The following is a 24,403-nucleotide window of genomic DNA, read 5'->3' on the forward strand; positions in this document are numbered from 1 at the left end:
TTTTGAAAACCTGCACATTCCGTAAACTAACTTAAGTAAACTACTATTTCCCCTACTTGTTTACATATCCACACCGAGCAACAAAAGTAAAATAGAATTACAGTTAGAAAAGTAAGATTATATTGTGCAATTAAACTCCAAATCGCTTAAAAACAGAAATGCCTATTAAATAAGCAACGAAGAACAGACTAAAATAAAGTTTAAGTAACAAAAAAAGCAAGCTAACAAGATAATTTTGTGGCTGGCATCTCGAGTTCAGTATAAACACTTAGTCAATGATAAAAGGGCATGTAGTAGTACAGTACATGTTTAAGTGTCACCACTTTCTGTAATACTGTACTTTAGTTAACACAATGAAATATCCTGGGAATAAAGTTACCCCCCAAGTTACCCCATACAAAGTTAAGGCAGATCAATGGCATCTGTATAACAGGATACTAGAAGTTTATTTGAATACAGACATGGTTTAAGTGGAGAATGGATTTGACCAGCTGGTTCCAGTCGAGGCCTACAGTTCACATACCCTTTCACAAGTGCAGCCTAATCTGCTTCATTTCTTGCCATTCAGTTTTCACCATGCATAGCCTTTCAATACTCTATGGACAACTACTGTATCTGCTCTCTTACAAACCACTACTGGAAAACATTTTGGAGGCACATACCATTATTATACAACCCCTCCCTCCCACTACCACACACACACCAAGTTTACAATACCCAAGCTTAATCTTTTATGACAACCATATTAGTAACAAATTATCATAGTCGTCTTTTTTTTTTTTTTTTTTTTTTTGCTTTGCAGTATATACCACATAATTGAGTAATCGATAGTTACTGTGCTGCAACACTATACACCATCGTAAATTGTATACACCATCATAAACTGTATTTGTGTAGCCTTGGCATTACACATTCTCATCAATGAATTTCACGATTCACTATCTTTTTCTGGACTCCAACAAAACCTTCCAATACTCTAATAAATATGATCTGTACATAATAAAAAAAAAAAATCCTATCATTAGCTGCATATTGTAATATACTAGCCATAGCGGTAAATAAGCAACCTATTGTAAATCAAACATTTTCTCCCTCCTGGCTTGAAAAAACAATATTCAATTACTGTTACGTTTACAAAACATAGATAGCAAGGTCTATTTTTGATCTGGAATAGTATTAGTATATAATATTAATTCATGTTTTAAAAAAAGGTATAGATATACATTTCGGTTTATTATTTTTCCTCCAATTATACCTGAGAATACGCTTTGCCTGCTGCCCGGTCCTTCTGAAAACGAAAACACACGAATGAAATCACTGAACAAAATACAAGACTAGACCCTGTGAACGCCAGCCTCCTATTTCACCGATTGGCTGTTGCTGCGGTCTCCCAACCTGTGTTCAGTTTGCTCCCCGTGCTGCCAAGTCTGGGAACTGCAGTTATTCTTTTACAATTACTGCGTATTACCGAACGGAGGCTCGAGATAGACAGAACTACAAATCCCGTCTCGCCACTTAATACCATGTAACATCTATTCAGAGATCCAGCTACGCGTTTTTCGTAGCTTCAAGTCGTTAGTCTCAAATAACGCTACGTCGAGAAAGTAGTGTGAATTACAGGCATACAACCACAGGCCTCGGCGCAGCCACACTAACCACATTAAATCCATAACAAGCGTTCATCTTAGACCATTCATACAGCATGAAAAACAACAACTGTACTTAAAACATTATTTATCAACACAAACACAACTCGACCGTTCGAGCATAATAAACCCGCGCTAGTATAGTGCGGCGAATACAATTACAAACCAAACCATTCTATACAAACAAATCAGAACAGTTAAAATATTTATTTAAAAAAAAAAAACTAGAAAATATACATTTCACAGAATGTTTTAAATTATCAAATGTACATGTGTTTCTGTGGAATTTGAATGCAAAGGCCTTGTAATACTGTATAATTAGAATGTATTTAATTAATTACTGTGGTATCTCTCATGTTTGTTTGTTTTACATATTATATGGATACATCACATTTAACTACTTCAATATCTCAAGAAACCAAAATATTAATTTATCCCATATATGATAACTAATCCAAACTACTACGTTTGTGCTTCCATTTCCTTCAATATAATACACACCAACTATTATCAAAACTGTCATGAATCCCTTATATGTTCTGCTCTCCTGAGACCGTGAGAAACATACCTAGCACAACACTTTAATCAAATAAACACACACCTGCCTCTTTCTCCTTGACACCAAGAGAACTGAGTTTGCAAGGCAGTGCCAGTCTTTTTAATAACTCGGGCGATACCAACTACCCGAAAACCATCGGGAAGGGTATTATTGCATAACACATCCGATAATAATTATATCCCGGAAGATTGCCCTATTATATAATGCACGTTTAAATATCTCATTACTTCAATAGTCTGAGTATAAATCACAGCAATGTCTGTAGAATATTTGTTGATGGCGAGCAATTACCAGCCCCCCATCCCCCGACGTCCATAGAGGAATCTGGCCAGGTTTGCTTTAGCCAATCAGCGTGCAACCCCTAAGCTACTGGAAGTTATAAACAAAACAACCTCGTGGGAACTTCTGTAAAGAGTGAGACTGGTTGAGGCAGGATACATGGAGTGAAGTAGAGTATAGTAGTTGTTGTGATTCCTACATGATTTAGATTTTTCTATGGCGATTACTGAAAGAATCGGCTTATTATTAAAGCGACATTATAAAAATTATTCGTTTTTCCTAAGGACCTGATATGATTCACTTACATATAGTGCACAAGTCTTTTTTTTTTTTTTTTATCAAAGACCGAATTATATTTTATCCAAAAAAATACGTAGTTACTTTTAGATTATTATTATTATTATTATTATTATTATTATTATTATTGGAGTAGTGGTTAGGGCTTTGGACTCTTGACCGGAGGGTCGTGGGTTCAATCCCAGGTGGAGGACACTACTGCTGTACCCTTGAGCAGGGTACTTTACCTAGATTGCTCCAGTAAAAACGCAACTGTATAAATGGATAATTGTATGTAAAAAATAATGTCATTGCATGTAAAAATAATGTGATATCTTGTAACAATTGTAAGTCGCCCTGGATAAGGGCGTCTGCTAAGAAATAAATAATAATAATAATAATAAAACTGCAACAAACTTAAAAAATAAAATAAAAAAACTGGCATTGCATGAATAACCCTAGTGAAGCAGAGGATATCATCTAGGATAGTGGGTTGTTGTTGTAATTTGTCAATTGAAGTCAAGTACCAGTACAAGATTCCTTTTAAAATGGAACATTCTTTGACCGCTAGACTAACTAACGTTAATGACTTGAGACTCTTTTACTATAATATCCAACAGTTATTGTGTATAGAAAATGTATGTGTCATATTTTATTTAATCACAAACACACCATTTAAAAAGGGGGTTATGAGATGTAATTTGTTGTTGCCTTTTTAATACACGTTGTCACAAAAATTGATTTACTCTTTCAGAAAATGGATTTAGCTCTTTTACATTCCCCAGCAACAACAACACGAACACGCCACAACATGACCCCGAGCTGCCCGCAGGCAGTGCCTAAATAGTGATCCCCTCCCCATGCACACACACCCCAAACCCTATTGGCTCATACACACAGGGGTACATTTACATACACACAGTCCAATCGCTCAGACCCTCGATCCCGCGCAAACAACTGACTGGCGGAACCAAACACAAATCACAGTACAACCAACACAGACCCCTATCTACATACAGCTGCACTGTGCATGTGACACCCCAGGCAGCGCGCCAGCACTGCCTAGACACAAAACACGCTTCCACTCACAGACTCACGCAGGGTGACCCACACAAACAGCGGGGAAGATAGGACAGCACACACACACACACACACAATACACTAACATGCCCGCTCCCCTCCACCCACCCCCCCCCCCACCGTCCAGTCCCAAACAGTCCCAAATTGACCTGCCGTTACACTGCCCCCACTCAAATGCTTCCCAGCCCAGGAAGCACTGACCTGGTCCCGGTGTGGCAGCCTGCTTGGTTGCCAGGGCGGAGGACAACAACGGACGGGTCCTGGCGGCACGTTTGAGGGCGACGCAATGTGACGACCACTTCAGGGGCTGGGCCACTTCACGTGGCTCCAGGGCAGCCACCAATCCCAGACCCCTGTGCCAGTCCTGGATGGCAGTCCCTCCTGGGACCACTGCCCCCCTCCACACAGCGGGGCAGAGGCTGGCTAGCACAGCCCCAACAGCAATCCTAAAACCCGGCTGCTGTTTGGCGAGGGCTAGGTGCTGCAGCCACGGTGCGGGGCACTCTCTCGGGTGGTGGAGCTTGATTCTCGGGCGGGGGCGCTGGACTCTCTCCTTGGGGTTCTGGTGACGCTGGGCTCTTTCTCTGGGGCTCTGGCAGCGCAGGGTACTCTCTCTCTGGTAGCGCAGGACAGTCTCTTCCTGATGATGTGAGGTACTCTCGCTGGCAGCGCTGTGGAGTCTCTCACTGGCGGTGGCGTAGGGTACTCTCTCTCTGGTAGTGCAGGGCATTTTCTCTTAGGTGGCACGGGACACTCTAAGATGGCGGTTGTGGAGCGGAGCTCTGGCGGCAGCTGTGGCACGGGGCTCTCTTTTCTCAGGTGGCAGCGCTGGGCTCTTTCCTTGTGGTTCTTTCTCTTGGGTGTCTCTCTCTGTGTCTCCTGGATCGACGTCTTCCCCCTACTTATCCTGCTTACTTCTGACACCAATGTGGTGGGTCTCAGTGGCGGTAATGAAGATGCTACTAGGAATTACTTTGGGCTTTTAGAAGTGCCGTTTAATATTTGCTCTTTCAGAAAATGGATTTAGCTCCTTTACACCCTCCAGCAACAACACGAACACTCCACAACACGACCCCGAGTTGCACGCAGGCAGTTCCGAAATAGTGATCCCCCCAGAACCTTATTGGCTCACACACATAGGGGTACATTTACATACACATGGTCCATGGTACAAAGGGGAGCAGCTACGTCAGTACCTCCCCTTGCGCTGAGACAATAATTGCCCGGCTGGAGCTAGTGTATGTTTGTTTGTTTTGTTACGTGCTTTGTGTTTTCGTAGAGGAGCAGGAGGACGGGAGGCTGTCGCTACCAAGCCAGCACTAACCCCAGAGCACTCCCCTGATCTCACAGCACAACACAGCACAGCACACGCACCACAGTCCCCTTTGGAAAGAGCACAGTTTCGTGTACAGAGGATTGTGGTTAAGGAGTGTCTTTTTGTTTGTTATTTTTGTAATGTGGACCTTGTTTTGTTTTGCCCCGATTTTGCCCCGATTACCATCGCTGCAGAGCAGGTCACCAAGCTCATTGCCATTGAGCAATTCATTAAGGTGCTGGGGCCAGACACAAGAAACTGTGTCAGTCGCCACCGTCCCACCACACTGGATGCAGCGGTCAGGTTGGCTAAAGGGTTCGAGGATGCTCTACCTGCCGCTCCAGTGGTTGTCCACCTGCTCCTGCCTCCAATAAACCGCAAGCGGCGGCACCACCACCACCACCACCACGCTTCACCCCCACTACCCACGGACCAGCACTGCAGCATCACCCCATGGGCGGCCTCCCTCCAACACAATGGAGAGCGAAGGCGACCCCCAGCGGGGTAAGAGCAGAGTACCCCTCCCCATTGCCCAACCGGCAACGGGTCACGCAGGCTCCGTGGGCACCCTTTCGCCCCTCTTGTTACCAGTGCCAGGAGGTCGGCCATCTGGCATGGAATTGTCCAGCAGCCATGGAGTGTGGGATGACCTCCCATTTGGTTCTGACAGCACCAGGTAAGACCAGGGGTAATGATTGGGAGGGTCCTTTTATTGTTAATGTACGGGTTGGTGAGGTGAGCACCCAAGCATTAGTGGACTCAGGATGTGGCCAGACTTTGATTAGGCGAGCTCTATTGAAGGGGGTACCTTGGTGGTCACGAGGGGTCGTGGTCATTTCCTGTATTCATGGGGATAACAAGGACTACCCCCTCACTAAATTAGATTTGACAGTTGGATGTCATGCCCGCCGCGTAATCGTGGATGTGGCTGAGAAGCTGCCATATCCAGTTATTTTAGGTCGAGACTGGCCGCATTTTGACAGCATGATTAATAAAACGGTAAAGCCAGTCTCCGGTAAGACCATGGGAGCAGCAGGGGAAACTATTGGGAATATCTTTCCGCTGCACACCGATTTGTTCCACTCTCGATTTCGCCCAAAAAAAACAAGAAAAGAGTGAAGGGTTGAAAAATGGGAAGGAACATAAATGAAACAAGGCTGGGGTTTGGTGGGGGAAGGGATCTGTCAAATGTAAGGGAAAAGGGTTTGGGACCCAGTGTGACCTGCGGGGGCAGGTTACTGAGGCCCCCAGTGCTGAAGCTACTTTAGCTCCGCTCGATATCCCGAAATTCTGGGACTGAGATGTGGACCTAGCGTTGGAGCAAAAGAACGATCCTTCGCTGGCACACATCTGGGAGCAGGTTCGGTCTATCGAGGGGAAGGATGTAGAGGGTAGCCGGCCACTTACATATCCCCACCACATTATTGTCAGGCACTTACTGTATAGAGTATCCCAAGCCACGAGCACAAGTCAGATTGTAACACAACTACTCGTTCCCCAGTCTTTTCGACGTGAGATCATGCGGTTGGCTCACGATGTCCCCTGTTTGGGCCATTTAGATATCGATAAGACTTGGGAACGAATATTGGCTCGATTTTATTGGATGGGAGTTTTTGGTGAGGTGGCGTGATATGTAGCGGAATGCCCAGAATGCCAGCAAGTAGCGCCGGGGCGGGTTCGCCCGACCCCGCTGGTCCCACTGCCCCTAATTTCACTTCCCTTTGAGCGCATTACTATGGACATAGTGGGTCCATTGAGCCAGTCTGACTCTGGATATACGCACATTTTGGTAGTGGTGGACTACGCGACCAGATATCCAGAGGCAGTACCATTGAGATCCACTAGTGCCGCAGCCATTGCTAAAGAGTTAGTGAATATTATATCGAGAGTAGGGATTCCAAAAGAAATCCTCACTGATCATGGAATGAACTTCATGTCACAATGTTTGAAAGAATTATACAAATTGATGCAAATTAAGTCGATCCAAACCTCCGTTTATCACCCGCAGACGGACGGTTTGGTGGAATGTTTTAATCAAACCTTGAAACAGATGCTGAAGCGGTTTGTCAACCAAGAGCAAAAACATTGGGTAAACTCCTCCCTTACCTAATGTTTGCAGTGAGAGAGGTGCCTCAGAGTTCGACCGGGTTCTCTCCCTTTGAGCTGCTGTATGGGAGGCAACCACGAGGTATCCTTGATCTTGTGAAAGAAGGGTGGGAGGAGCAAATAAAAACCTCTAAAAACATAGTCAAATATGTAATTATGTTAAGAGACCGCCTAGCATTGGATGGTCGTTTGGCGCAGGAGAACCTAAAACTAGCTCAGCATCGCCAGGAGCAACAGTACAATAAACAAGCACGTATTTGGACTTTTCGGCAAGGTGATAAAGTACTGTTGCTACTTCCCACATCAGAATCTAAGTTGTATGCTAAGTGGCAAGGGCCATATGAGGTGGTTCAGGAAATTGGTAGAGTAAATTATGAAATTAGACAACCCGATCGCCGAAATAAAACCGAAATTTATCATATCAATTTGCTAAAACCCTGGAATGAAAGGGAGGCCCTATTTGTAGCTGGTGACAGTTTGGAAGAGGATTTTGGTCCCACTGTCAATCCGCCAGCTACAACTCATATTCTGATGGGGGAACAGTTACTTCCGGATCAGAAACGAGAGCTCTACCAGTTAGTGGAAAGGTTTAATGATGTTTTCTCTGACTTGCCCGGCAGGACTAATGTTATTTCTCACGCTATTATTACTCCACCAGGGGTCAGGGTCCGGGAGAGACCGTGCCGGATCCCAGAGTCACAGGGTTCCTGTTCGCAAGGAGGTGGAGGATATGCTCGAGCTTGGAGTCATTGAACCTTGGCTACATTACGGGTAATGGCCGAGTGAGGTCGATTGCCTCCAAAGTCCAGGCGCTGGTGGAGACGGCGATCCCGAGAACCAAGTCACAGGTGAGATCGCTACTGGGGTTAGCCGGCTATTACCGCCGATTTATCCCCGAGTATGCCACCATAGTTAACCCCCTGGTAGATCTCACCCCAAAGGCTGCTCCAAAAATAGTTAAATGGACAGGGCAGTGTCAGGAGGCATTTAATTTGATCAAGAAGCTCCCGCTCTGATTTCACCAGATTTCAGCAAAGAGTTCATCCTGCAGACCGATGCCTCCCACATTGGTCTGGGGGCGGTCCTGTCCCAACAAGTTGACGGGGTAGAACAACCTGTTATTTATTTGAGCAAAAAAATGGCTCCTAAGGAGATTAACTACTCCGTCATTGAAAAGGAGTGTTTAGCCGTCAAATGGGCTACTCATGCTCTTCGCTATTACTTGTTGGGGCGTTCTTTCTCTCTCATCACTGATCATGCTCCTTTAAGGTGGTTACACACGATGAAGGACAGTAACGCTTGGATAACTCGGTGGTATCTGGCGCTGCAACCCTTCCACTATACAGTGAAACATCGTGCGGGTAAGGAGCATCAAAATGCAGATTTCTTTTCAAGGGAGGGGGGACCATTGGGGAATGTAGAGTTGGCCGAGTGTTCCTTCGGCATCACTCTGAGGGGTGAGATATGTAATAGAGAGAGAAAGGATCGATGCTGTAAATCTCCCTCCCGATTAGAAAGGGCGCTGTGTAAGGGGAAGGTAAGCTGCCTCCTAGATCTGCCACCTTGGTGGTAGATGGAAACCGGAAGGTAACCATATTAGGAGGGGCACGTAGCTGCAAGTACTCAGGACGATTCCATTGCAGTCAGCTGCGGGGCAGCCCTCTATTGGAGAAACCAGGCGACGCGTTGATTGCAGGAAGGAGTTTTCTGGGTACAAAGGGGAAGCAGCTACGTCAGTACCTCCCCTTGCGCTGAGACAATAATTGCCCGGCTGGAGCTGGTGTATGTTTGTTTGTTTTGTTATGTGTTTTTGTGTTTTCATAGAGGAGCAGGAAGACTGGAGGCTGTCGCTACAAAGCCAGCACTAACCCCAGAGCATGCCCCTCATCGCACAGCACACGCACCACAGTCCCCTTTGGAAAGAGCACAGTTTTGTGCACGGAGGATTGTGGTTAAGGAGTGTCCTTTTGTTTGTTATTTTTGGAACATGGACCTTGTTTTGTTTTGCCCCGATTACCATCGCTGGTATCGGGGTGTATTATTTTTCTGTTTGGATTATTTTTGTGAATATTTCTGTTCTTGTTTGGATTATTAAATTACTTGTTTTGGGAGAATACGTTTGGACATTTGCAGTCTTTTGCACCACATCATTCATCCCGTCACACCCCCCCCCAGCATCCAATCCCAAGCAGTCCCAAATTGACCCGCCGTTACACTATATAAAGGCCAACCTTGCTTTTCTGTTGTAGTCATTTTCAATACCTACTGTGTGCCATTATAACTACCAGTACTGTAAAGTTTTGTAATATGGATTAAGTAGTTGTCATTTTTTTGTTTCTTTGTTTGTATATTTAATTGTTTGTTTGTTTGTTTTTTCTGGAGGGGGCGGCGGTTTCTAGGGAGTGAACAACTGTTCTGGACACATGCTGCGACAGGTCCGGCTTGACAAGGAGCAGTTCCACAAACCTGGCCAGAAGAAACGTGTCTGGGACAAAATTGCAATAAAAATGGCGAAATTTAAAAAGAACCTACAAAACTGTATCCAACAATAATAACAAAACTGGGAGAGGAGAAAAACGTGGGAATATTTTGATGTAATGAATGACATTCTTGGTAGGGATCCTGTAATAACACCAGCTGCTGTGTTTGAGACGATGTTGCTGCAGCAAAAAACACATCCTTCAGCCTCAGTAACATCTCTTGAACCGCATGCCGGACCTCCAGTAACATCTACATCTACATCAGTATCACCGATGAAGAGACCCTGAGGCTCAAGATGAACGATAAGAAAACTTGATTTAACTTTTTAAGGTACACGTAATGCATACACTTTGGGGTTTTTTTTTATGTGACGCTATTCATTTAAAACCAGTTTTGAAGCTTTTCTGAGCGTGCTGAAAGTAAGTAAAATACAAACTTGTTTTCTGATATTAACAGGGTTGCCTTTTAGTGTAGTACGTGTTTTTTTTAACAGTATTTCGTGCATTGAGTCTTGCAATGAATATTCGTATTTTGCTCCTTTTCCAGCGTTCTTATTTATCAATGTACACGTTATAAAAACTAATTAGTCACTTTTGCTTTGATTTTGTGATAAAACTGGTACTTGTATTGATTTTATTGTTCATCTTTAAACAGTTTGGAGCATTTTTGAGTGTATTGTCGGCCAACAGTAAGTTATTTTTCTTACTATTAACGTATTTCATGCGGTTGTTTTGCAATGAAGATTCGTTGCTGGTTAATTTTTCATCGATTGTCCACGCTTACCAATGTACACGTTTTGAGGGTGAGCAATAAATATGATATGTGTTAATAAAGATGATACTTATTGCTTTTATTCATTTTAAAACCATGTTTGTTTTTTGTGCTGCAAGCCTACCTTAATACACACTCGTGTTCCGATATTTACAGGGCTGTCTAGTAGATGTTACTGTTTTTATTATTATTACCATTACCCACTGACACAACCTTTAATGACGTTGCTGGAATGTTGTAATTTACTTATGTCATTTCTATAAGGTTGTGTGGAGGCAGCTGTTTCATGATTGCATCTGAAGTATTTGCAGACGTTAGTGATCTTAAGTCTCAAATAGTCGTCGGTCTCCAATAGGCGCTGGGGCTACTGGCAAATATTGTAAATAGTTATAGTGCTCCTCACACCAGGTGTCTCAAGCCCTGTATAATTTTATGTCCAACTTAAGAGTGACACATTTTGGAACCAAGCATTTTAAAGTTGTAATATACGTGTTGATAATAATCTGTAATTGTATATATGGAAATAACAGAATTTGCTAATAAAATTCATGAAATTGATACATTTGTGGGTTTGTTTTTTATAAATCTTAAAATACTTTTAAAAAAACCGTGCATTTCTGTCTTTGTTTACTTCTATTCTTAGATAATACATTTTAAATACGGGTAGCTTAGAAATAAATTGTACTACAGTAGTCTAGCTGTAAACAAAAGCAATGGTGTAGGCATTTAATAAATAATTATTTTATTAAAATCAAACTTCTAAAAAGGCTACTTGTGATTGATTCGGATTGTTACCGCGGCTGAAGTAGGCAGGAGGAAGCCAATGTTATGTAATGTTCTGTATCCCATTAAATTCTGCACCCCCTGCTTATATTTGTACTATATGCAATCAGGTGGTCTGGCGGTTCGTCTTCCGCACTTTTGCCATGTTTGTTTTGTTGGAATCCCGAAGTGAACTATTTTTTTCTAATGTTAAGGTTATTTTTTAAAAGGTATTGACAATGTTGACCCAGAAACTGAAAAAAAGAAACAAGGACCAGGGGTCACAAATGGAGATTAGATAAAGGCATTCAGAACAGAAAATAGGAGGCACTTTTTTACACAGAGAATTGTGAGGGTCTGGAACCAGCTCCCCAGCAATGTTGTTGAAGCTGACATCCTGGGATCCTTCAAGAAGCTGCTTGATGAGATTCTGGGATCAATAAGCTACTAACAACCAAATGAGCAAGATGGGCCGAATGGCCTCCTCTCGTTTGTGAACTTTCTTATGTTCTTGTTCTTATGTTCTTATGTTAGGTTAAGGGTGAGGGTTAGTCTATATTTGCATTATTATGGTTTTTTACTAATCAAAAACCACTGGATTGCATATAGTACAATAAGCAGGGGATGCAGAATTTTATGGGATACAGAATATTACACAACACCGGAATGGAGGCACAGAGACAGAGATGTGGTTTGAACACGCCGCACAGGTGCACAGTATTTATTTACACGATACAAACACCAGTCGCGTACAATACCAACAAAGTTAAGGTACAGAGGGTATATATGCCGAGTGTATTTAAAGGTAAAAATAAACGCATTAGCAAACAAGTCTTAGGAATTCAATACCAATGAGACCTTCATCTTGGGATATTTAATCAACCATAACATCACAAATACCAAAAAGCAAAGAATTATTAGTCACCATTTGAAAAGTTGTTCAGTGCTCTCGTGTAGCAGAGAGTGAAGTCCAGGTTTTGTTTTGATCACTGAAATGGATGCAGCAGTGTTTAGTAAGAATTAAAAAAAAAAAACATTTTATAGGCCACTAAAATGTGATTATGTGACATTTTCAGCAGCAATTATCGTGCTGCTGAAAAATGATCCAATTCTTTTACTGTGGGCAGTGCAGGAGGGATGTAGAGGACCACTGTCGCCGCTGTGATGTCTGCACTCCCCGGAAGGGACCCTAGAGCTGGTCGCACGCCCCCGCCTCCAGTAGCATCAGGTCTGTAGGAAAGAGTCGCCGTGGATGTACTAGGCCCCTTTCCCCGCTCGGTCTTAGTGGCCCTTGATTACTTTACAAAGTGGCCAGAGGAAGCCCTGCTGGAGGGGTTCTTCAGCTGGTTTGGGGTCCCACAGGAGCTTCATTCTGACCAGGGGTGGAATTTCAAATCCTGGGTCTTCGCAGAGATGTGCTGGCGCTTCGGAAGCTTGAAGACCAGGACCACCCCTCTTCACCCCCAGTGTGACAGACTGGTGGAACGGTTCAACCGCACACTGGCCGTCCAGCTGGCCATCACCACCACCAGACATCAGCGGGACTGGGACGTCCACCTGCCACTCATACTGCTTGCCTGTCGGTCTGCTGTGTAGGACTTCACCTCCTGTTTCCCAGCCCTACTTAGGCTGGGACGTGAGTTTCGCACCCTGGCAGAGACGATGTACGGCCGACCCCCCCCCCCCCCCCCCCAACACCTCCAGAGTGCCCTCAGGTCCAGAGTACGCCCAGAGGCTCCAAAATCGGCTGGAGGTTGCTCACCACTTCGCTCGTGACCAGCTGCAGGTGGCTGGCACCAGACAGAAGCGGAACTACGACTTCGGGGCCCAGGGGCGCCACTTCACAGCAGGAGAACGAGTTTGGGTCTACAGCCATGAGGAAGAAGGGCCGTTGCCCCAAGCTCGACAGCAACTGGATTGGACCTTATGAGATCCTGGAGCGGGTAAGAGAGGTGGTTTACCAGGTCCAGCTGCCACCTCGAGGTCGGACGATAGTACTTCATTGTGACACCAGGCCCCATACCTGGGTCGAGACCCGGAGCCAGCGACCCCTGCCAGCCGTCCCCGTCACCCCGCCCATCTCTACCTCCTCCTCATAGCCCCCTGGCCGGGTGTGTATATTGCAATAGATTAACTTCCTATGCTATAGGCCAAATACTCTAGCGGTTTAACCATTGGCGTAAATGACTGGAGCACAGGAAGTGATAGGTACCAGGATGCAAATGCAAGTTTTAATCTACTGTGTTTGTATTTAAAAATGTAATATATATCTGCATACAGTATCTGCATTGCAGCCAAACAAACCATAACATTTTCCTTAGATACTGGGATTGCTATCTCTGTCTATCAAAGTCCTCCACGTGCACATGTGTGAATACAGTATAACAGCACAGCAGACAAATTGTAATTGTTAACAGCAGTAGCTGGAGCAGACATGAAAGTGTAAAAAAAGCTTTTTCATCTGGGTAGCCAAATTACTCTTAGGAAGTACAGCTATGGCCAAAAGTTTTGCATCACCTAGAATTTTATAGAACATAATTAAAAAAAAAACTATATAAATATAATTTAGATCTTATATTTAACAACATATTTTACCTTATTGCAGTTAACCGTGGATGGCGGTATAGTTAATTACGTTTAGTAGGACTTTTGCTTGCTATAAAAATTGGCTGTCCCTCAGTCGACTGATTAATATGTTCTACATAAATGTCATCCCTGAGGGGTAAAATTATTATTTAAAAAAATATATATATATATATATATATGTCATGGTCCCAGAGTGGCTCATCCATTTAAAGCACTGCTGCTGGGAGAGCAGGATGAGTCATAAAGCTTGGACGGTGCCAGTTTGCGTCCATGCTGTGCAAAGAGGCCGAACTTTGCTGGGGACTCCAAAAGGGGCGTCACATTGGCTCTGACGCTCCCGGGGTGGGGAATGGGAAACCGGCAGTGATTTATTCTCCTCATCGTGCAACAGCAAACCCTACTGGCCAGACACAGACACATTAAAAGTGGATACTTCTGTTCTCCGGGATCAGTAGGCTGCCCACCTAGCTCTGGATTGCTCGGCGTAAAACCGATTCAGACTTTAGGCTTGTGAGATCAGAGGACGCTCACACGCCCTGAGAATGGTTAACCCTTTGTGGTCCTATGTCGGATCTGGTCCGACATTGCAATTATTCCTATGCGGTCCAATGTCGGACCCTGTCCGACATCATCAAAAAGACGCGAAAAACGGGTTTCTAGTCGTTTTTTCTCCGGAAAAAGCAGAGAAAACCATTCAATGGCCGAGTGGGAGTGACAGGAGCCAAGACAAGACGAAAAAAAAGGGCGTATCTCATGAATAATCATACTTACCCCTGGCATCAGATAACGGTGGCCATAAGGAAACAAGCTGGCTGCTATTGCATCAGCGCTCAGAGAATATCACGGACATTTGCAGAGCTTTTTTGAGATGTTATAGTAATAAGATAATGACTTGGATCGCATTATTGAGGCGTTTGGTGATAAAACGAGTGATCAGGAGATGATTGATCGGGAGATGATTGATCCTTGGAAACAACCCTGTTTAATAGAAATGGTGAATTATAGAAAGCTGCAGCTGCGCCCAAGGACGGACTTTAAAGAAGGACTGTGTTTTGGAAACAATTAATTAGCTAACCATACGGGTTGTACACAGAGACACAGAAGAAACCTTGGGTACCTGAAATAAAAATAAAACATTAAAGAAGGAACTGGAACTTCAAAAATGATTACAAATACACACAAGGACAGCGTTTGTTTTAAAAGTGTGTTTATTATTGGAAGGGACTGTTTTATTGAATTCCTTTGTTATATACTGCAACTGGTTCCTGAAAACCAGTGCAACAGGCAGCTTTGGAACCAACCAGGGAGTCTGGACCTGGAAGACACAATTATATAATAACACTGGACTTAGTTTCAACTAAAGCCCTAAGGATACTTACCTCTGCAACGACTGAAGAAGACCACAAGAGGGTGACCGGATAACTACCTCTTGCATCATCCATCGACCACCTAGAGCAGGGGTGTCAAACTCCAGTCCTCGAGGGCCGCAGGGTCTTCTGGTTTTCATTCCAACTTAAGCTCTCAATTAACATACTTGATCTAATTATTTGTTGAATTTGACATATTTAATATTTTTCAAGGTCTTTTACAGTTGATGGGTTTAAAAATGCACTTAATTGAAGTTACACTACCTATGAAACATTTTGAGGCCTGAAGAGAAGTGTCAAATGTGTCCAGTTAATCAGATAATTAGACCAATCAAGTAACTCGGATGGAACGAAAGCCAGAAGACACTGCGACCCTCCAGGAACTGAGTGTGATACCCCTGACCTAGAGGGACGCCATTGCACCCGAGCTCCAGTTATCCAAGTGTCCAGCAGAGGACAGTATACCTACCTTGCAACCAGCGCCCTCTAGTGGAGAACCTCACCTGGAAAACGAACAGAGAAAGGATTTCAGCAAAAGACAGTGACCAAACCAATGGTGGCATGATACTTACCAGTTCAGGGCCCAAAAGAGGAACGAGTGAAATTTGCAGTTTCAAGAACCATCCATGGACTGCGCATTACTGAAAGAACATTAAATGTTAAGATTATTATCTTTATGAATTAACAGTGGTGTGTTGCATAAAATACCATGTATTAAGCACCGGCCCATATAAAGGACCCTTCATGAATGTATGTTTAAGTTTGAACAATAAGTTATTGTTTATTAAAGAACGTCTCACTTCTCCAAGCTCTGGTTTCCCATCTACTTCCTCTTCCAATCACCTGCACCACTCAATTGCCTACCTCAGTTACCTATCAAACCCCAATGGAAATGTATAATTTCTAGAACATTCTCAAAAACAAATAATTATAGAAAAAAATCTTTTGTAGCAAAACTTTTGCAACTCACATAGTGATCTAACAAAGCAGCAATGATGAAACAAGTCAGGGATAAAGTGATAGAGAGGCACAGAGCAGGAGAAGGGTACAAGAAAATTTCAAAGGTGCTGATTATCCCTCTCAGCACAGAGAAGTCCATCATTAAGAAGTGGAAGATGCATCATACCACCCAGACACTACCCAGATCAGGTCGCCCTCCCAAACTGAGCAGCCAGGCAAGCAGGAAACTGGTTTGGGATGTCACTCTGAAGCCGACAATGACCTTGAGAGATCTGCAGAGTTCTCTGTCTGAGATGGGAGTCAGTGTGCACACATCAACAATAAGCCGGTCCCTACACAAAGCTGGCCTGTATGGACAGGTGGCAAGAAAGAAGCCATTACTCAAAAAGCCTCATCTTAAAGCACGTATGGAGTTTGCAAAAAAGCATGTAGATGATACTGCAGACATGTGGAAAAAGGTTTTGTGGTCAGATGAGACAAAAATTTAACTTTTCAGTCTAAATTCCAAGCATTACATCTGGCGCAAGCCCAACACTGCACATCACCCAGTCAACACCATCCTAGCTGTCAAGCATGGTGGTGGCAGCATCATGTTATGGGGATGCATCTCATCAGCAGGGACTGGGGCACTTGTCAGGATAGAGGGGAGAATGGGTGGTGCAAAGTACTGGTGAATCCTTGAGGAAAACCTGAGTCAGCCAAGACTCTGAAACTGGGAAGGAAATTCACATTTCAGCAGGACAATGACCCGAAGCACAAAGCCAAAGCCACAGTGGAGTGGTTGAACATGAAGAGAATTAATGTTCTTGAGTGGCACAGTCAAAGTCCTGACTTGAATCCAATCGAAAATTTATGGTGAGACTTGAAGATTGCAGTCCATCAACGATCCCCAACAAACTTATCAGAACTGGAGCACTTTTCCCATGAAGAATGGGCAAAAATGTCACCATCCTACTGTGCAAAGCTAGTAGATACCTATTCAAAAAGAGTCATAGCTGTAATTGCTGCAAAATGTGTTTCTACCAAGTACTGACTTAAGGAGCTGAATACTTATGCAACCAGTTTTGCTGACATTTAACCTCCTCCTCATATACAGTATATTCTGACCCATACATTATTCTATTTGTAAAATATTAACAACAACACCACCACCACCACCACCACTATCAGTTCTCCCTACACCCCCTCTTGCTTGAAAAACTGTGCATAAATTATTTGTAATTCAACAAAATGTGACAGTATTGGTAGGGGATGAATACTCCTCAAATCACTGTAGCTCGATTTTTGTTTCATCTCTCCACAAAACCTTTGACCAGAACTCATATCCATCATTCAAATGCCGTTTTGCAAACTTTAAGCAGTTGTCCCTGTGACGTTTTCTTAAGAGTGGCTTTTTCCTTGGCCTGTGACCATTGTGTTTTGAGTACGCTACACATTACATTATTTAAAAATATAAATCTGTACAGTAGACCTATACAGTATACAGTACAATAGTAAAATATACTGAATACCTAGCACACTTTTTTTGTACTTTAGCCTACTGGTAACACAAAATAAATCATATTGCTGCACTGTACACATTGCGAATAAAAGATTATTTTTAATTGAAACTAAATGATTGTAAGTTTTTTTTAATTTTATTTTTATTATTATTATTATTTTTTAACTTGGTCTACTTAGTAGCCTAGACAGTTAACACACAATAGATCATGGTCCTATACAGATGCTCAGAATGAGCTGGAGGGGTTAGAGGCACATGTGAGCACATGTTTTGCTCACAACACGCTGGGAAAACAAGAAATGTCACAGAAATTTGTTTTCAAGGCTTGTAAGTACACCCTGACTTTAGTGAAAATTAAGTACTTGGGTGTTCGTCTCAAAAATATATTGAGCACAACTGGCAACACACGAGAAAAAGTGGACTGGGAAATGCCAGCAACAATTGTGACTGTTTAAAACATGCTTTCAAAAGTTCTTAAAAAATGGATGCAATTGTAAGTGTTGCAATTGCCTGCAGGTTTAGTACATCCCATTACAATATTTTTTATCCCTCATTTGCACCCTGTTTTTATGAATTTCTGCAGGAACGCCCAGAATTACATATTCATTTAAGACTAAAGAACTGCGGCTGCAAAGCATTCGTTAAAATGATGCTAACAGTGTTGCGTTTGTTTAGTACATTTCACACTACACTTCCGACTGGTTTGCATGTGGTTTGCAACGATTGTGACAGATGCAACACTTTAGTACATCTACCCCTTTGTTTTTGAGAAATTTCTAGAAATTATAAATTTCCATTGGCGTATGTTAAACCTTTGACTACAACTATATATATATATATATATATATATTGTAACGTAGAGGGTTGTGAGAGACAGCAGGGAGGGGGTTAAAACCTCCCTGCGAGAGAATGTACCTGTGTTTTGGTTGTTTGCTTTATTGTTTTGTTTAATTGTTTAATTGTTGTATTATTAATTATCATCCGCACCTGGGCGTTATTGGAAATTAGGCCCAGGTGCGGGGTTTAAAAAGAGAGCAGGCAGTCTGCTCAGGGCTGCTAAAGAGAAGGAGGCAGAAAGGAGTGCTCTGCTTCCTAGCAGTCCCGAGGAGAAAGGTATAGTGCCAACCTGTGTGGTTAAGTTTGTGGAACAGGGAAACGGCTTAGCCGTCCTGTGATAGTTAGGTTCCTGCGTGTGTAGTTAGTGCTCAGAAGAGCTAGGTGTTTATTTTGTGTATTTTATTTACTTTTGTGTTTATTAAAAATTAGCGCGTCAGCGCTTAAAAACTCCATTTCTCGTGTCTGGGTCGTATTCTTAAAGGGGCAACGAACCCGAGTGGGTGAGTCCGTTTTACATTTGGTGGCAGATAGTGTGGGCGCCCCTAAGACCCAGAGAAAATGGATTTACTGCAGATGATCGAGCAGATTACAAAGAAGGCTGTTGCTCAGAGAGAGCAACTCGGGAGATGGGAGAGAGAGATGGGGTTGGCCCCAGTGAAGAGAAGGGAGCCAACAGAATTGGAGCTGCTGCTCCAAGAATGGGAGCAGGCTAGCGGAGCTCCGCAGCCTCCCGAGCCAGAGGGGGAGGAGCCGCCGCTGCCAGAGCCCAGAGGGGAGGAGCCGCCGCTTCCGGAGCCCAGAGGGGAGGAGCCGCCGCTTCCGGAGCCCAGAGGGGAGGAGCCGCCGCTTCCGGAGCCCAGAGGGGAGGAGCCGCCGCTTCCGGAGCCCAGAGGGGAGGAGCCGCCGCTTCCGGAGCCCAGAGGGGAGGAGCCGCCGCTTCCGGAGCCCAGAGGGGAGGAGCCGCCGCTTCCGGAGCCCAGAGGGGAGGAGCCGCCGCTTCCGGAGCCCAGAGGGGAGGAGCCGCCGCTTCCGGAGCCCAGAGGGGAGGAGCCGCCGCTTCCAGAGCCCAGGGGGGAGGTGAAAAGTATACCTCCACCACAGCCCCGACCACCGCCCCTACGGTCCAGTCCGGCACCGCTGCGTCCAGTCCCTCACCCCTTGCTCCAGGACACCCGGCCGGTCTTCCCGGACCTTCCTGCGCTGGACCTAGAGCCCAGGAGTCTCCAGCACTGGCCACAGCTTTTCCCCTGGTTCCCTGCTCCGCTCTTCCCGAGCACCCAGACGTCGCTGGGCTGCTGCCAGACGTCGCTGTCGCTCCCCCTGTTCGCTGCTTCGCTTCCCCTGGGTGATCGGACATCACTGCGCCGGTTCCCAGGGGAAGATCTCTGCCCACTGCTGCACCCTCCAGTGCCACGGTCTACGCTCCGGTCGCCCCTGTTGAACCGTTGGGTCCCCTGGTCGCCGGGGCGCGGTCCTTACCTGGCTGAGCCGGGATGTGGACCGATCCACCCTCAAGCCTGCCCGTGGAAGAGGGCAAGAAAGGACATTTATGGACTTGAGGGTGGGTGGTTATGTTTTAGGGGAGGAGGTGGCCGTCTCGTGGCCTGTGTCTTGTAAAGACAAGGGGGGGATATGTAACGTAGAGGGTTGTGAGAGACAGCAGGGAGGGGGTTAAAACCTCCCTGCGAGAGAATGTACCTGTGTTTTGGTTGTTTGCTTTATTGTTTTGTTTAATTGTTTAATTGTTGTATTATTAATTATCATCCGCACCTGGGCGTTATTGGAAATTAGGCCCAGGTGCGGGGTTTAAAAAGAGAGCAGGCAGTCTGCTCAGGGCTGCTAAAGAGAAGGAGGCAGAAAGGAGTGCTCTGCTTCCTAGCAGTCCCGAGGAGAAAGGTATAGTGCCAACCTGTGTGGCTAAGTTTGTGGAACAGGGAAACGGCTTAGCCGTCCTGTGATAGTTAGGTTCCTGCGTGTGTAGTTAGTGCTCAGAAGAGCTAGGTGTTTATTTTGTGTATTTTATTTACTTTTGTGTTTATTAAAAATTAGCGCGTCAGCGCTTAAAAACTCAATTTCTCGTGTCTGGGTCGTATTCTTAAAGGGGCAACGAACCCGAGTGGGTGAGTCCGTTTTACAATATATATATATATATATATATATATATATATATATATATATATATATATATATAATAAATAAAAGCTGCATCTCCAAGTTGACAAGATTGAACATTTGCTTTTTTACATATTATTAGCTGAATTGTTTAAAGAACAGATATTACATAAGTGCATCAAAAAAGTTAACCTGAAAGTCATTTATAAGGAAGTTCATTTTTAAAAGATCAGCCAAACCTGTTTTGATAAGAATGTGCGTTCATCAGGAGGTCCTGCTGTTTTCTGCTTGACTTTGTAACAATATAAACATAGCCTTCAGTGCATTCATCCATGGTTTCCCTGTAAACAGGCTGCATTTAAAGGGCATACATACGCTTTACTTTAATGTCACACCCAAGAAATTACAATAAACCTGCATTTTTGTGTTTGCCTGAATGAAGTCTTCTTAGGCTTTAAGCACATCAATGACTGACAGTGTGTGACAATGTGTTAGTGGAAGCTCCACAGTTCGCTGTTCTATTTATTTCCCTATCAAGCTTGTTGAGACCCACAACAGATCATAAAGGTTTTGTCGTCAGTGGGGTGAAACTGAGTGGATTTTGTTTGAGTTCATACTAGGGGTGTGATAATATTTGTATTATTGAGTAAATGCCTTTAAGAAGCATTTGTCGGCAGGTACTAAATACATCAAAATACACCTATCTATTAATGTATTGATTTCCTTTATAATTGAGTGCCAATCCATGGCAATTAACATTCATATTGAGCTTTAAAAGCTGAGTGCATAAAAAAATATGTTACAAAACTAATAAATGCAACTGATTCGTCAAGTAAACGTGACCTTTTCTTTCTTTAAACTCAAGTTACCCTTTGGAAACCAGGTTATGTTGTTGTTTGTCGAGTTTAATCGGAGAAAACACCTTCCCCGGGATTACAATCCCACAATTCATTTCAGAGATGAAACAGAAGGAAACAAAAGGATAAAAGAAACGTAAGACAACAAAATCATATATAAAATATAAATGTGCTTTAGTTAGTTTGATTATGACAGGTTCTATATTAAATAGTGCTGTCAGACTGTTAGCGTTTGATACGAAATAATTGTGTAAACAAGGGAAACCGAGGGATTTCTGTTTTTGTTGAATAACTGGTTTTATTCCATTTAATTTATACCTAATCTTTACATTTCTTACAGGCAATTACTCGGAAAATATGAGTATTGGCACACCCCTAGTTCATACAGTAAAACATCTTTTACTATTATAGAACAAAGCAAACACTTCTGAGTTCATTTGCAACAGGTGTGCTTACTAAAGATCCAACCCAAATATGCACATATTGTTCAGTTATTATGTTATTAGTCTTAACAAATAAATCATGTCATGATTACAGCTCCAGCATTATTATTACAGGGGTATCCATTCCGACAGGGATAGGGCCTCCATATGTATATCACAGTTACATTTTTACACATTATATTTGTCTTGAGAGACGCTTATCCAATTGTCACAAGAGTTCAGGACAATCTGTAGCACATGTTACTGAGTATCAGATACTGGGTATTGCATGAAGGCACCTATCCATACATATTATTCTTACATTATTGAATGAACACATTTTTGATGTTCGGTCATTGTGATCTACTTTACTGATAGCTATTGATTTGTATTTATAGTTCTGGCAGGCAATGTCTATGCAACAAGCTACTTTGACTTTATATGTATTGTTTTTTAAGCGTCAAGTATTGTATACAGGGGTAACCAATAGGGGTACCAGAAAGATAGAGTTCAGTGTCTGATACGCAGGGAAAAATGGTATTTGAAGTTTCAGACTGGAGTGTCTCTGGGCATATGGTATTTCTTACATTCACCAAAAGCAAAGGGTTGCAAGGGGTGGGTTTATTGACACACTATGGAATACCAGATATACCACAGGGGTGCTTGTGATGACTACAATACAGACATTCAATCATTAAAATTGGGTTTATTAAAAGAGGTCAATGAAGCTGGTTTAAGGAAGACAGAATCCCTTTTCTCAACATATCTACATCATAACTGTGCTTCAGATGCAAAACTAGCAGGATTTTTCAGATTTTTAGGGGAATTCCAGATAGCGACAGTTCAACTGCGAGAAGCTATCAGGGAGAATTTTGTAACATTCCAACCTATTTGTGTCTCCTCTGGTTTGGGGGGTTGACCCAAAGGCTATATGTTGGATCTCTGGGAGTAATTGAATAATAAAGTGGGTTTCTGGAAATGTCCAACACATACAGAGGAATGTTCCATGTTGTTTACACTCTCTCCAACACAGAGGAGAATTATCATTTATCAATGGTGCTGAGAAACCCAGAAACTTTGTAATCTACCTAATTGAAATGGAGCATTTGGCAAAATTAATTTCAATTCTGTCACTGCTTTCATTTGGAATGTGCCATGCAGTCAGTGGGTGTTTAAACTGCTTTGTTGAGAGGAACTTGAGATTTAAACAAGCTGTAAAACAATGTATAAAAGATTAAGTTCATAACCATTCTGGGTAACTGATGTAATTGTTATTATTTTATACTGTTTATTTTTCTTTTTATAACTTACTGATACTGTGTACAGCCGAAAATTCCTGTTCATAGATACGGTGCATTGTCTCAGTGATTCATCTCCTGAATATCATGTATAATTTGTATTAACTGTTTTTGTGCTGAACTTCATGTATTCTTAATAATGTGAACTGCATAAATATTCCCTGACTTGTCTTCCCCCTTTCTCATATAAAACAATTAGAATAATTACCAAGTTCCAACAAGGGTCTTTAATAATTCAATTAATTCATTGCCTTTACTGGTGAATCATATCAGATTACTGAGACTATCCTCCTGGTTACAGCCAAACATAAGAACATAAGAAAGTTTACAAACGAGAGGAGGCCATTCGGCCCATCTTGCTCTTTTGGTTCTTAGTAGCTTATTGATCCCAGAATCTCATCAAGCAGCTTTTTGAAGGATCCCAGGGTGTCAGCTTCAACAACATTACTGGGGAGTTGGTTCCAGACCCTCACAATTCTCTGTGTAAAAAAGTGCCTCCTATTTTCTGTTCTGAATGCCACTTTATCTAATCTCCATTTGTGACCCCTGGTCCTTCTTTCTTTTTTCAGGTTGAAAAAGTCCCCTGGGTTGACATTGTCAATACCTTTTAGAATTTTGAATGCTTGAGTCAGATCACCGAGTAGTCTTCTTTGTTCAAGACTGAATAGATTCAGTTCTTTTAGGCTGTCTGCATACAACATGCCTTTTAAACCCGGGATAATTCTAGTTGCTCTTTGCACTCTTTCTAAAGCAGCAATATCCTTTTTGTAACAAGGTGACCAGAACTGAACACAATATTCTAGATGAGGTCTTACTAATGCATTGTAAAGTTTTAACATTACTTCCCTTGATTTAAATTCAACACTTTTCACAATATATCCAAGCATCTTGTTGGCCTTTTTTATAGCTTCCCCACATTGTCTATATGAAGACATTTCTGAGTCAACATAAACTCCTAGGTCTTTTTCATAGATTCCTTCTTCAATTTCAGTGTCTCACATATGATATTTATAATGCACATTTTTATTGCCTGCGTGCAGTACCTTACACTTTTCTCTATTAACTGTCATTTGTCATGTGTCTGCCCAGTTCTGAATGCTGTCTAGATCATTTTGAATGACCTTTGCTGCTGCAACAGTGTTTGCCACTCCTCCTATTTTTGTGTCGTCTGCAAATTTAACAAGTTTG

General features: G+C 43.0%; 1 protein-coding gene across 4 annotated transcripts in view; it reads right to left on the minus strand.

The window, feature by feature from the left end:
• Positions 1–2,334, minus strand: part of LOC117409412 (protein FAM53A-like) — a 46,221-nt gene extending 43,887 nt beyond the window's left edge. Inside the window, exon 1 of one of the 4 annotated variants that reach the window (XM_059004472.1) lies at positions 2,248–2,334. The gene's annotated coding sequence lies outside the window, so the exon portion shown is untranslated. Of the gene's footprint in view, positions 1–1,255; positions 1,372–2,214 lie in introns of those variants that run through there. The other 3 variants (XM_034015414.3, XM_034015416.3, XM_034015415.3) reach the window with 3 other exon arrangements.
• Positions 2,335–24,403: the final 22,069 nt, after the last annotated feature.

The sequence above is a fragment of the Acipenser ruthenus genome, chromosome 2, assembly GCF_902713425.1.
Source record: "Acipenser ruthenus chromosome 2, fAciRut3.2 maternal haplotype, whole genome shotgun sequence".
In the NCBI taxonomy this organism is placed as follows: domain Eukaryota; kingdom Metazoa; phylum Chordata; class Actinopteri; order Acipenseriformes; family Acipenseridae; genus Acipenser; species Acipenser ruthenus.